Source organism: Gavialis gangeticus, unplaced genomic scaffold, assembly GCF_001723915.1.
Source record: "Gavialis gangeticus isolate Ggan-Ray unplaced genomic scaffold, GavGan_comp1, whole genome shotgun sequence".
NCBI lineage: Eukaryota > Metazoa > Chordata > Crocodylia > Gavialidae > Gavialis > Gavialis gangeticus.
The window spans coordinates 87,209,051-87,222,708 of record NW_017729024.1 but is presented as its reverse complement, the minus strand read 5'-3'; the positions used below and the strand labels follow the sequence as shown (position 1 = coordinate 87,222,708).

At 40.7% G+C, this 13,658-nt stretch overlaps 1 protein-coding gene across 1 annotated transcript in view; it reads left to right on the top strand.

The window, feature by feature from the left end:
* Window positions 1-12,181: 12,181 nt before the first annotated feature.
* LRRC2 (leucine rich repeat containing 2) overlaps window positions 12,182-13,658 on the top strand; it is a 159,572-nt gene continuing 158,095 nt past the window's right edge. The window contains exon 1 of the mRNA XM_019517322.1: window positions 12,182-12,278. The gene's annotated coding sequence lies outside the window, so the exon portion shown is untranslated. The remainder of the gene's footprint in view (window positions 12,279-13,658) is intronic.

Below are 13,658 nucleotides of genomic sequence, written 5' to 3'. Positions count from 1 at the left end.
ACACAACTGTGAGTGTATTTGAATCCTAGAGGATGTGATGGACAAACATGTACATTTTGGCTTCTACTCCATAATATTTGTAGAAGAGTAAGACCCCTAGTCCACTACGTATGCTATTCAAGCCCTTTGTCATTGAACATAGGTATAGCTTGATGCTGTACCCATCAGTCCTCTCCAGAGAGGGTGGGTGAGGAATAGATGGACTTTGTCTCTGGCCCTCTACTTCAACAACCTCCAATGAGTATTTCTCTCAAGTAAGGGAGAACCAAGAAGGCACTGCCCCTTAGAGATGTCTATATTGTTCACACATTCCTCAGAGACAAGGACTTGGTCATAGCTCAGTTCCACTCAGCCTCTGAATTTTAATTGGTGAGTGCTATGCTATTTGAGCCTCTGCATAATGTAACAACCAGTTCCAACAGTCTTTTACAAGGCATTGGTGTTTCCAGATGTCTTTAACAAGATATTGGGAGTGTTCTGATCTCCCCTGCTCACTTTCTGTGATTTTTTTTTTTAATGAAAGCTCCTCAGTTTGTTGTGGAATTTCAGGGCTTGCTTTGTGGCTGTAGTGTGTGGAAAGGGCCAGAATGGGACCTTATGAACAATCCATTATTATCTAGTTGCCTGCTATGAAAGGGCATCAAACTCAAAGATCCAGATGATCCATTCTAGTTCAATATTCCTATGCACCCCCCATATTTTTCTTTGCCAGTCAAAACATAACAATAATAAAACTTAACAATCAAAGTTAGTACAGAATTTCAATATATATAAAAATCTAGGAACTGCAGTGTCTTGTAATGTTAACTGGACCTGTGAATCTCCCTGGAGACATCAGCATCAACCATGCCAACTTACTGTAGTTATTGCCTATCTTAGACTTCCTTGGTACCTCTTACCCAACCCTTCTGGGATCTGGAAAAGATGTAGTCTACTCAATAGCAGTGCCAGAACTCCATCCATCTCTATAATCTTCAGTATGGATTAGGTGATTTACAGAGTTGAGGTCTGAAAGGGACCACCTAGGTCACCTAATCCATCCATCTGTCCCAAGGTTGTCTTAACCAGACTACTTTTGATTGGCAAATTTTAATTGCTTTCACAGAGGTTAATTTTGGGTGTGTCAGTAGTGTCTTTCTCTCTTATGTTTTGTACCAGGTCCCAGTAAGAATCCATTTTCTTTCAGCAATTCAACTCCCCAAAATTGCAAAAACTCTTTTGCTTTTAGATCAATAACAATATTTTCTTTGTTTTCAATTTATTTTGGCATTTTCGTATTTAAAAGTATATCGCTTGTGTGTTTCATTTGTATGTGGAGTAGTGCAGTACCCAAATTACTGTATTACCATTTCATAGTGTGTCTCTACTGCCTGAGTCAACTGTAAACTTAAAAACATCAGGTGCTTCAGAATCAGCTGATGTCAGCAATAAGGCTATTTTCTGTTTCCTTTTTTGCTGGCACCTTTCTTTCAGGTATAGAGTGAAGCACTGTTTAAATCTCTTAGTCCCCCCTTAGGTTTCCTGGGAGTTTCAATTCTGGTGGAGCTTCTAACTGCTCCATTTTTCCATTCTTGGTATCTTCTGAGCTGGTTTTGCTCCTGATATCATGTGGTGTTTGGTAATCACTCACAGCCAAGGCATCTGACGGGTCTAACTTCATTCGGTGTCTGAGTTGTAACTGATCAGCCTTGTGTAACATGAACCTATGCACAACAAAACAACCAGCTCCAATATAAACTTGGCTACAAATAAATTTAATTTAGAAATTGTAAGAAGGTTCCTAACAGTCAGAGCTGTGAGGTTTTGGAACAGCATTCCAGTAGGAGCAATGGGGCAAAAACCAAATTAGTTATAAGATGGAGCTTGAGAAATTTATTAAAGGAATTACATATGATGTAGTAGCAGGAGACTGGACTCAGTGACCCTAGTCTTACCTTCCAACTGCATCTTGCAAGAGTCTCTGAGGGATACTGTTCCCTACAATGCTCAGCAGCATGATGCAGGCTAGATACTATGATTGCTTGTGGTATTTTTATGATCCTCATTAGCATAATAGCTGAGCACCTTATAGTCTTTAAATGTATAGTAAGAATGCATAGCATAGCCTCAGCTCAGCTATGAAAAGTCAGAGTTCTTCACCATAAAAAGGAACTTCCTCTTAACTTACAGATATGTGCAAGGAACTGGCTCACAAAGAAGATGCAACCCTTTCTAATGATGCAAAGAATCTAGATTGCCATGCTACTTTGCCATGTGTTTTTAGTACTAATGGTCTTAAGTTCTGATCACCCTGGTGTGCATTTGCAGTTTAACTGTAACTACCTCTCTGTAACTAACCATACTGATATAGAACAATGCTAAAAAGCCACTGAAAATTATTTCCATTGTTGTTCATATTAATTTCATCTGAACCCCTGACCAAGAGTTCATTTTACCATATTAAAAATTTTCCACTTTAGACATTTCCCAGCACACAGATCTATAAACTTTTAACAATCTTATTAAAACTGCACTAGAGGCTTGACTTATTAAAACTTCCCTTTTCGGATCAGAATGATGAATGTCAGTCCTAATGAGACAACCCATTTCAACAAATTAAACACTTAGTACCATTTACACTGATATTTTTTTAATCATCACATTCTTCCGGGTTAATTATTTAAAAGTTATTGTTTAATCTCTGTGTATTGTACAGCTATTCCTTCATTGAACAGCATTTCTTCGTTCTTTCACACAATTCATCATCTTGTGTGATGAACAGCACTGTCTCCACCTGTAATTACCTTTTGTAAGTGCCACTGCCCCCACTTGTAATATTTGCCTGACAGACTGAAAGAATGTGTTTTATAGTTATGGCACCTTTAATTGTTACAGTTGACACTGACACAAAGCCCAGATGCCTAAAACTATAATGATAATGAAAAATAGTCCCTTTGGTGAACTACTAGGAAAATGGGGTATCTGGTAGGCTTATGTTAGAGGTTATACTTCATTTGCTATAAAAATGTTTGGTTTGGTGGTTTCCCTCTTCTGATAATTGGCTTCATGAGTTAAGTGGAGAAGAAAATGAGTGACCATTTTAGACTGAATTACATTATCAACATTACTGCTAACATACTGCACATTGAGGAGGTTCATAACATTAAAATTCATATTCATTCACCTCCAGCCCTCCCCTTCCATCCTTGTGTTTTTTTACTTCTCTTCTTTTATACTATATATTAGCACTATGCATTGAAAAAAATGAAAGGCAAACCTACTAAAAAAACTGACAGCCTCACATTTGTTTATTCTTCCTTTCAAATTAAAATCTTTTAAAAACAGTACTTGTAACCTCTAACAGTAATGGTGTCAATAATTATATAGGGAACCGTGGTGCTGCCTCTTGATGTTGGTATGATCAGGTCCCATGCTGCACTCTTTGTTGTATATTTCTTTTTGCTCTCTACCTGTAGTGTGTAAAGCAGAGAAGCACTGCAAAAACAATGATGCTGACAGCCCTAGGGCAATGGTGAACACTTGCCTATGAAACTTGTACCTATGCATAGTTCACTGATTTTTTTCATTACAACACTAGATCCAGCTTTATTTTTTGCCCTAATTTGGTAAAACCTCTTCCATATCATTGCAGCCTGGGAATGGTCCTTGACTGTTTACCCTGATCTGCACACAATGCTTCAGCCTACCATATTTACCTGAGTACTTGCTGACACATTTATTTGGTCATGCTAATGTCAACTTAATTTAATCTAATAAGTAAGAAGACATTAAGCTGAAAACTTTCACGCTAAGCTCTTTGCTGTATTTATCTAGATGTTGCTCTGAGTGGGATATTGACTATTCTTCTGTTCATACTTTTAAAAAGAATGGAGTAAAACTTAGTTTTCAATTGCTCTCTGCTTCTTAAAGCTATGATCAACAGCGTGGCAAAAGTATTGTACCTGGATTGCTTGACAGTGAGACCTAAAGGCACCATTATACAGAATAGTAAGTCAGAGGCTTGGTTTATAAAACTTTTGGGTCAAAAATATCAGACAAACAAGTTACACTAGGGATAAACTTGTCTTTGGGCACCCAGTGAGTTTAACCCCTGCAACTGAGAGGGTGATTTATATGTTTTTGGATGGAGCTGAGCATTTTTCTTCACAAGGGAAAATCATATGGGGTTTAACAAGGTTAAACTGTAGTGCAGACAAGACAGCTTTTAATTTTCACACGTGTTAGAAGCTTGAGGTAAAGGTTATGTGATCTAGAGTTGTTAAAATCAGCCTTCTAACTGGTGCTAAAATAATAGCGACCTTGTCTTTATTAATGATTTATCTTGTGTAAATTACTGTGCTAGCTAACATGAAGTAAGAACATGTCTTCTTCCAGTGAAAACAAGTTCTGTAAGGTATCTGGCTCTGTTAAGCTGTTTATTTCCTGATGTCATTGTAACCTCTTCCTCTCTGAGTGACCTGACAACGTTAACAACCCTCTTCTATTTTTATGAAAAGCTACGATCATCTTCCTTGCCATCTCTTTGAACTCCTCAGTGGCTCCACTCCTTGACTGCATCAAGTTTGAATTTATTGTCCTTGCCTCTTAGGACCTGCAAAAGCTGATCCTTCCTTTATCTTCCCTTATCTTTTGTTGTGACGAAGACTTCTAAACATAGATTATTCTTGGCATGTCTATGTGTACCCACAGAAAAGAATGCTGGACCTATCAAAAGGCAACAGATAGGCTTTTTGAATATCAAGGACTCATTAAAGGGAGGTTTTTCAGCTCAGTAACATTAACCCAACAATTGAAAAAAAAAATGAAATCACTTATGGATTAAAGAATAGCAAGAATTCACATATTTTTTCATCTTATGACTGCTCATTCCCCATTTGTGACCCACCCAGAATGCTTCTGACAAAACAGACTGCTAATAGAAAAGCAAACACTTGTATACAAGATATGTACAACTATTGCACATAGAAGCTTTCATCTATATACAGGGCATTATGTATCCCAATTGCATAACTCCATGTGTAGTGGAAAAGAGGATGTATGTTTAAGGATGTGTGTGACAGAGAGGGAAAGGGGGTGGGAAAAGAGAGAGAGAAAGTGGATACATGCTTTCATCATGGTGCAACAATATTGTTAAAGGCAGAAGAGGCTATAATACTGATATATATGTGAATTTGTTATTAATATTATTTAGTCAGTAGATGGCACTGTTTATTTTATTGTTAAGTACAAGCACTTCTGTGTTTTTGCAAAAAAGCAGGTCAGCAAGAAGGATGTAATGACATCAGTCTCTGGTTATATCTGTGTCTTGCTTCTTAGACGGTTCAGAGTAGAGTAATTTCTTCGAATTTCTATAGTTTGTTAAAGTGGAATGCTACGGGGCATAAAGTGATCACTTCTGGGAATCTATGTTGGAATGTGCTCTCTTCAGGCTTGACAAAGCATATCTCTCCCATAAACCTAATGGCTGAACCGTCTGCCACTGGTGGAATGTTGCACTAGAAAGGCCAATGATCTGTTTACTCTTCTATAGCATTCCTGTGGTCTTGATAGGAAAATGTAGTGTGAGAGAAAGCTGAGTTTTGCCCTCTATCCTGTTTCTCCTCCAACTTTAATCTTATTTAGAGAACATCCTTCATGCCAGTGCATTTGGCCTTCATGAAGTTACGCACTCCTGGAAGGAAGTTTTGCTGTTTCACTGCCTTGATCTCCATCGAGGGCTCTCTGCTTTTCACTCAATTTTATGAGTTCATTATGAAGTTGTCAGCTGAGTTTATCTCCCACCAATGTGCCTTCCTCTTTCAAGCAGCAGTTATTAGCAAGTGAGATGCAACATAAATAAATCTTAATTCTATTACGTGCCACAATGGCCTTTTGCATGTTTGATTTGTTACACAATGAAGTCTAAAAAGAGATCAATTGATAGGTAACATGCCCAATATTCAGCTTAGAGACTGAGTGAAGTGAATCATGTAAAATCAGATGCAACTGGAAGCAATTCTAGAAGGGCCCTGAGGTGAGTATGGGGCTTTACTTCAGATTTACATCTGTATGTATCTTTCATATGGAAGACCAGTCAGCTGGTATTAGCATTTATTTGTATAGTGCTGACTATGGGTTCCTTATAATTTTGTTAGCAAACTCCTGGATAGGACTTGTGCAGTCACAGCACTGTTCTCTGAACAAAAAGATTTGCAAAGTCTGCAGTGTCTTGCAGAAATATCTATTAAAATGCTATTCTTCTTCTTTAAAGCATTGGCAAAACCCTGCAGGAACTCTCAGCAGGTTTTTGGTTGGTGATTTACAGACTATAGCAAATGCACATTACAGGTAGGGCATCTCCTAAAGAATATTTTCAATAAGCCAAATTTACCTCCAAGACATTTTAAATGTCATTGCAAACAACTTACTCTTTGCTTCTCTTGTGACCCCCTTTGAATTGTTTATTCTGAGCGTGTGGACACTTACATTTGGATCCATTTCAAAAGGGTAACAGCTGAGTGGCAGCAACAGTTACATTTTCACACTTACATGTGGACAAGCTGGGAATGATACGCCTTTAACAAAACTGCTCCAGCTTTAACTCTGGATGAAGCTGTGTAAATGTTGCAGCTGTTTTGCTTACATTTGTATCATTCCCAGTTTGTCTAGACCTAGCTGTTAATGTATTCTTGGTTCTCTGCTCTTGGGTGTAAGAGACTCATCTCCCCTTTTGCAATGGCTTCACATGTAGGTGTGTCCACACCCTGTGAACTCTTTGGGAGCTGGGGTTGCTAAAGGTTGTCTATACAAAATGATTTTTACAAAAACTTATGCTATAATCTTTGATTTAGTCAGTCTATGAGGTGCAAATCTACTCTGCCGTCTATACAAAATGGGGCTTTGCCCAGACAGTTATGCAAGTATAACAGAGCCCCCTAGTAGTCATAGCATAGCATAGTTTATTACTTAAAACTACCCTCACACTGGAAGGGATGAGCTAAGCCAGGGGTGGCCAAATTTGGCCTGTGGGCTGGATCCAGCCCGCCAGGCCATTCTATCTGGTCTGCAGGACCCGTAAAAAAATTAGAAAATATTTATCTGCTCCTGATTGCCTTTCAAAGACAACAGGAGCCAGGGGCAGTAGGACCCAGGGGGAGCTGGCAGCAGGAGGCAGGAGCCCAGCAGTGTGTATGCCCAGGGGCAGTGTGTGTGTGTGTGTGTATGTGCAGGCAGGAGTAGTATGTATATGTGTGTGTGCAGGCAGGGGCAGAGTGTGTTTGTAGGGTGAATCCCACACTCACAGCTCACCATATACATGCATCCACACCTTCCTCGCACTGCCATACACACAGACCCCCACACCCACACCCCCTCACACATCTCAGCCACCCTCCCCACACATTCCCCCACAAACCCCATATCCACACACTCCTCACATATCCACACACACATCCACATGCTGCCTCATCCCATGTACCCACAACCCCCCACAAACCTATACCCACCCCTCCACAATATACAAGCATAAGACTTCATTTTAAGCGATTATGCAATCGACTCTATGTACACTACATAAACACATGTAAACCAGGGCTAACATATTTTTTGAAATTTAATGAATGTTTTAGATGCTTGCTTTTTAGAATATAATTTGGTATTTTTCTGGTTCTGAGATGGCAAAACCCCTTGCTGAAAGGAGTACTTTCGAGGGCAAGGGGAGGGACTTCTGGTGGCAAAGGTCAGGGTTTAGGGAGTGGGACTTCCTGTCCCAAGATGGTGACAGGAGGGGAGGGGCACCTGTCAATGGGCAGGGCTATGCATGAGGCCCTTGACAGCTTGCCAAAACTTGGGAAGCGACCCTCTGCCTAAAATAATTGCCTGCCCCTGAGCTAAGCCTACAGAAGCGCTCTTCTGTAAGCATAGGCACATCCATGTAAGGGTTTGGTTAGCATAGCTTTCTCAGCTAGAGGGTGTGATTTTTTTTTTTAATGATCTCAGTAATAGATCTGGTCTGCATACGCTTTTGCAGACATGCTCCAAATGCATTTTAGAGCAGCTGTCCTAGAGCTGGAGCTCAGCCAAGAATTCATTGTGGGATCTTTCCCTCACCCACAGGTCTATATAAGGAAGGGTTGACCCACAGGATCAAGAAGGGCATACCTTTTTTTTTTTTTTTTAAGAAAAAATCAGTTTTGTTGGCGTGACTTGTTTTGGGACATGAACACTGTAATGTCATTCCAGTACCTAAGCTTGTTTAAGGTAGCTCTTGAAGGCCACTGGACTGTTGTGAATATACAGCAATAAGTCAAAATTCTTCTTGGGTCAGGACTGCACATTTTGCTTAAGAAGTAGAAAATCTATGCAGCTAGTTCTTTCTGCAGCCTGATCCTGTGTCTGTCTTTTTACAGGAAAAGCTTCTGGTAAATATTTGTGGGAAAGGGATCACTAAAGGGCTTCCCATAAAAAGCAAATCGCTTTAGAGAAGTCTCCCATTAAAGCATCTCCACTGCTGGTAGCAGCAATGAGAATTCTGGTGTAGAAGGGCACTGATATTCTTTGGTGTTTTAACTATTGGGACTCATAAACCTGTTTTAATCAGGTAGTAATATATGAGAGCTGCATCTAGACTAGTAGCCTATTTCTAGCAGTGGTAGAGCCCCACTGAGAGATTCTGGACCTCATCTTATTCAGGGACTTACTCTTCATGCCTGTGGTTTTCTAGAGATTGCCAGAAAACAGAATATTTTCAGGAATTTATTCATGTCTGAACAGATGAGGGATATGGAAGTAGGGATTGTTTTGTCCAGGGGGCTAGTATTTGACATTGTTTACTCAGTGGCTGGATTGTTCCTTTTTCTGTGAACCATTAATTGTTAACTTGTATTGTGTTTGTTATAGCAGTAGGTCAGCAGAGTGTATTCAGAGCTAGTGACTGGAGGCTGTCTGTATGAATGCATTTTTTTTAAAAACTCCCTTGAGCTGTGGCTTAATTTTGGATGGCTTAACTGGATCTGTGAAGGTAGGGAAGCAACTAGACATTCCTGTAGAAGTTATTTTTTTAAACAACTTTGGGTACTAAATCCTTAGTCGACAGTCTTTCAGATATTAAAAGTTCACCTTGGATTATTAATTGCCAAAATTTCTGGAATTTATTGATTCAGTGCCAATACAGGTGGGTTGATGATTTAAACAACCAATTTCCTCATCTGTAAAAATAGGGATAATAATACTGATCTCCTTTGTAAAATGCTTTGAGATCTAGGGATGAAAAATGCTATAAAAAAATCTGGGCATTATCATTTATCAATGTCAACAGTCGTTTCTTATAGTTTACTGAAATAATCCAAATCCTTGGAGCATTGTACTGGGTGCCTGTTCCTCCATTTCTAGCTTCTCCTCCTTCTGGAGGCTCACTCCTTTTCCCCAAATTACACAACTTTTATATACATCATTTGTTGGAGCCAGGAAGATGATACCAACTAAAGTGGCAGCAGTCTACCGATGAGGCCCAGTTCAATACTTATTTAGCTGAAACATAAATAGCACAAGATTTCCCACCTTTCCCAATGCTAAGGTAAGATCAACAGCTGGATGCATAGGAGCTCATTGCCTTGGAGACAAATCAGAGTGGTGGTAATTTGTTGTTTATAATAATTAAAAACTATTTCATTGTGATCAAAGGTGAAGTTTGGGAACACATTCTGCAAAGTACCATACAAATTCACAGGAAGAGATATTGGGCTGCTGGTGGGCTCTTGTCTGCTTCACAACCTCTCTTTCTATTACAGTTATCTCTTCCTCCAATTGCTGAGTTAGTTCTTTAGTCTTCTGTGGCAGGTCTACATCAGTGGCAGTGAGTCCCAGCTAGATCATCTCCACGCACACCTCATCAGCTGGTGCTCATATAGCCAGTCCAAATCTGAAAGTCAGCTAGTGAGGCTGTTCTATGATTGTCCTCAGCCGCTATTCTCAAGTACCCTCAAAAACTGAGCTCATGAGAGTGTGTGCAAAGAGATGCCTCAGAGAGCCTTCATAGGTGTTAAAGCCCACAGGGATGCCATGCTTAGTGGCTAGAGCTGGGGTGGACCGGACGTTGCAGAGGTCAGCCACAGTTTGGAGCAACAAAAGGCAGATCTGATTTACAAGCCAGAGGTTCAGAAGTCAGGAGCCAAGCACCAAGCCAGGGGACTAACCAGGGTCAGGTTAGCTGCGGACAAACTGGAGTTCAAACAGCACACCAGAGGGTTTACAGGAATCATAGATCAGAAAGTGAGCTTAGGTCAAACTGGAGCCCAATGTCCAAAGGGCTGGCTATGTGGTCAGAGGTACTAGGGCAGGAACCAGGGAAGTCACAGAGGCAGGAGCTACTCAAGGACTGAAGCCAGTATGTTGCACATCAGGGCCAAGGTGCTGCAGGAATTCCTTGAAAGGAGCACCAGAAGCAATCAGGGGGAGGGGGCTGGGGCTCAATTGGCCCTGCTTAGTGAACTGGGTGTGACTGACCTCAACTTACACAGGCCGTAGTGCAAGAAGCCTTATAACTGGCATACTTCCAGGTTTGGAGAATTTATGTGCAAACAGTGGGTTTGGTGAGCTCAGGAACAGCCCAACTGGAATGCTCTACTCAAAATATAGGCATAGCCTTTTACTCCTCATTGCTAGAATTATAGCATTGGAAGGGGCCTCATCTAGTCCAGGGATGTCTAGGTCATTTGGCCCACTTCTCCTGGGCCAGATGATCCACCTCTGGCAATGGGGTGGTAGCTTGTTGACACAGCTTCTAGAGCTGCTGCTGTGTTAGTACAGTTCCAGAACCCAGGGGGTGACTGCTGCTGCCACTCACTCTGTTTTTGCCTTGCTGCCTATTTTAGTGGATAGCGGTTACTGAAGACCCTGAATTTGGTAGCATACAAGGAGGTTGGGGGATGAGCAATGGTGGTGTTCAGTCCCCAGTTTCCAGAACTATGCCAATGTGGTGGCTATAGTAGCCACACCAACAGAGCAACTCTGGCAGTCACAATAGCAGATCCAAGAATGAGGCAAGAGGGGTATGCCCCCTCCCCCCCCACTTGGCTGTGCTGTTTATATGCAGAGAGCTCTGAGCTTGAAGCTCCATGTGAGCAGTGAGCTCTGAGCTCACCAGCTGATCAGGACAGGGGCTGGCTGCAGCCCTTGTTTTTGTGAAGCTGTGGAGCCCTGGGGGTGAGCACTGCTGCCACCACCCATCCACTCATGTACTAGATGAAGCTACCACACTGCTCTGTGATGGGACCCTGGGATGCTGTGGGACTGCAACCTAACTTGAGTTGCAATGGGATCTGGTACAGACATTCAATAAAGTGCACTAAACTAAAGTGCTTTAGTCTGATACCACATTCATCCAGGGTTATCTTATATCAGGATCTGCCATTTTTAAGGTGCTCTATGTGCAGTGAACATCTGTTTGGTTATGGCCCTAGAGTGCTTTCTGCATGCTTACCATGTGGTAAGTGTAATGTCTGTACCTAGCCTAAGAGTGGATCTAATTCTAGGAACTTGAATCTGAACTTATTCATGCTGAAATCCACAATTCAGTGATTGTATTTTGGTTGTCCCTCTTTTGTAATTTACCATTCAGTCTCTTTAGATATGAACTAGAAAGGCTTTAATCAAAATCTTTTGCTTTGTTAGCAAAAAGAAGCTTTTTTTCAGACCAACCATTCTGAAATAACTTTGTAACCAGAATCATAGCAAAATGGTTTTTCACTACAGTTTAGTAAAACTTATAAAGGCACTATGAATTCACATAGAGAGATGATTGCAAGTTGTCTTAAATTTTTAAAAGGTTTTCTATGTCTCTTTCTTTTCTATGGAAACAATGTGCTTCTGGTCCATAGACACTGTTTACATTATAATAACCAACAAAAATATTGAATTTCAAGCACTGATAGTAGTGGAAACTATACACCCAGTATTTGGTTTAAATAATCCTAGGTTATAGGTCCCAATAACATCAGCTTTATCACTCTCTTCATAGCGCAAATAAGAGTCTGTCCTGTTAACACTGCTGTATCTCACACTGCTGAGTCATGCTGTATAGATAATTTGTCATGCACGTCTTTGCTCTCAGACCACAGATCATGTTATCACTTTACAAATATAGCATATTAGTACATCTGGAAGGCTAGTCACGCTGTGGGTTTCAAACAGATTTGGCTCACTACGAATTATGTTGCTGCTGTAAACAACTTCAGAGTCCCCAATTAAATAACCATAGTCTATACGTGGGAGCTCTGGACTCTAGTGTTCTTTAGTTATAGGTAAGTGGTGATTTTGTTGATTATTGAGTTTCATTGGATATGTGGGGTCAGGGAGGGAAGTAGGAGTGAAAAGATGTCATCAGGTCTTCATTGGTGCTGCTGAATTATGAAAGACTTATGTGCCAATGTATATGAGAAAAAATAACGGAAATACAGGGCAGTACATCCTAAGGGAGATATCTGTTTTATATTTAAAGATAGTTGCTAAACTCATCCCAAGTATAATTCCAGTGACCTCAGTAGATTTACACTTGTGACAAATTCAGCCCAATATGCTGTATTTTTTTATATATTAGGAAAGCTTGTAAGACACTGGCTGTCTGCTCACTCTGTGACTCCATTGTAATAAACGTTTGCTATTACATCTCAAGGACATATGTTGGTGTGAAAATGATTTTCAGCAAAAAAAAAAAAATTGTTGGAGAGATTGGTCATTTATCTTTGTTGTCTGTCAAAATTTAGAGTAGAATTTAAAAAGAGTTATAAAACTTCAGCCTCTGAAGGCCACTTAGAGCTAATCTAACACAGGTAGAGGAAATCTAACCAGCTAAATCTTTGTGAACAAAACATATAATTTCAAGTCAAATGTTGTCTTTATTGTTATTTCTACTATTATTTATGTCGTGTCCATCTCTTGTTGATTACTCTATGCTAAAAGGCTTTGCCCCACACCCCAAATATGGGGGTGCATCTACACAAGATGCTTACTGCAGTGTTGCCTAATTAGCTCCAGAGTAAAACATCACTGTGATACATGTGGCGCTATAAGGCCAGAGTAAATTAATTAACTCTGCCATAGGATAGTACTGCCTGACACAGGTATATCTGATTTACCCAAAGAACCTTGTCTGCCTATGTCCTTAGATCAATATGTCTACAACCAATACCTATCCTATAGCAGGGTTATTTACTCTTCCGCAACACGTGTGTGGATAATGACTGGGGCTGATGACCAGGGCTGGCTAGCCCTGCACTGTAGCACCCTTGTACCTCAGCCAGCCTCTCCACAGCACATTGAGCTGGGTTGGAGCAGCTCTGGGCTGGGAGGCTGACCCCCCAGGTTCCCTGTGAGCCGGGGTGGCATAGCCCCAGCTGAATGTGTTGCAGTCCTGGGTGCATGTGTAAATGCTGCACCCAGGAGCAAAAAACTCCAGTGCAAACTGTGGCAGAGTTTATTGCATAGTGTTAATATCATGTGTAGACATGCCCACGTTCTCTGAACCTCAGAAGCAGCTAACAGCATTCCTGAGAAGATCAGTAATGAATGATAACACTTATCTATCACTGATCTTCTCATCAGTGGGACAAATCCTAACCAATAGCTTCATCTCCTTTGTACCTCTCAGACAGCATGAAGGGAAGAAAGCTACTCTTGTTGGG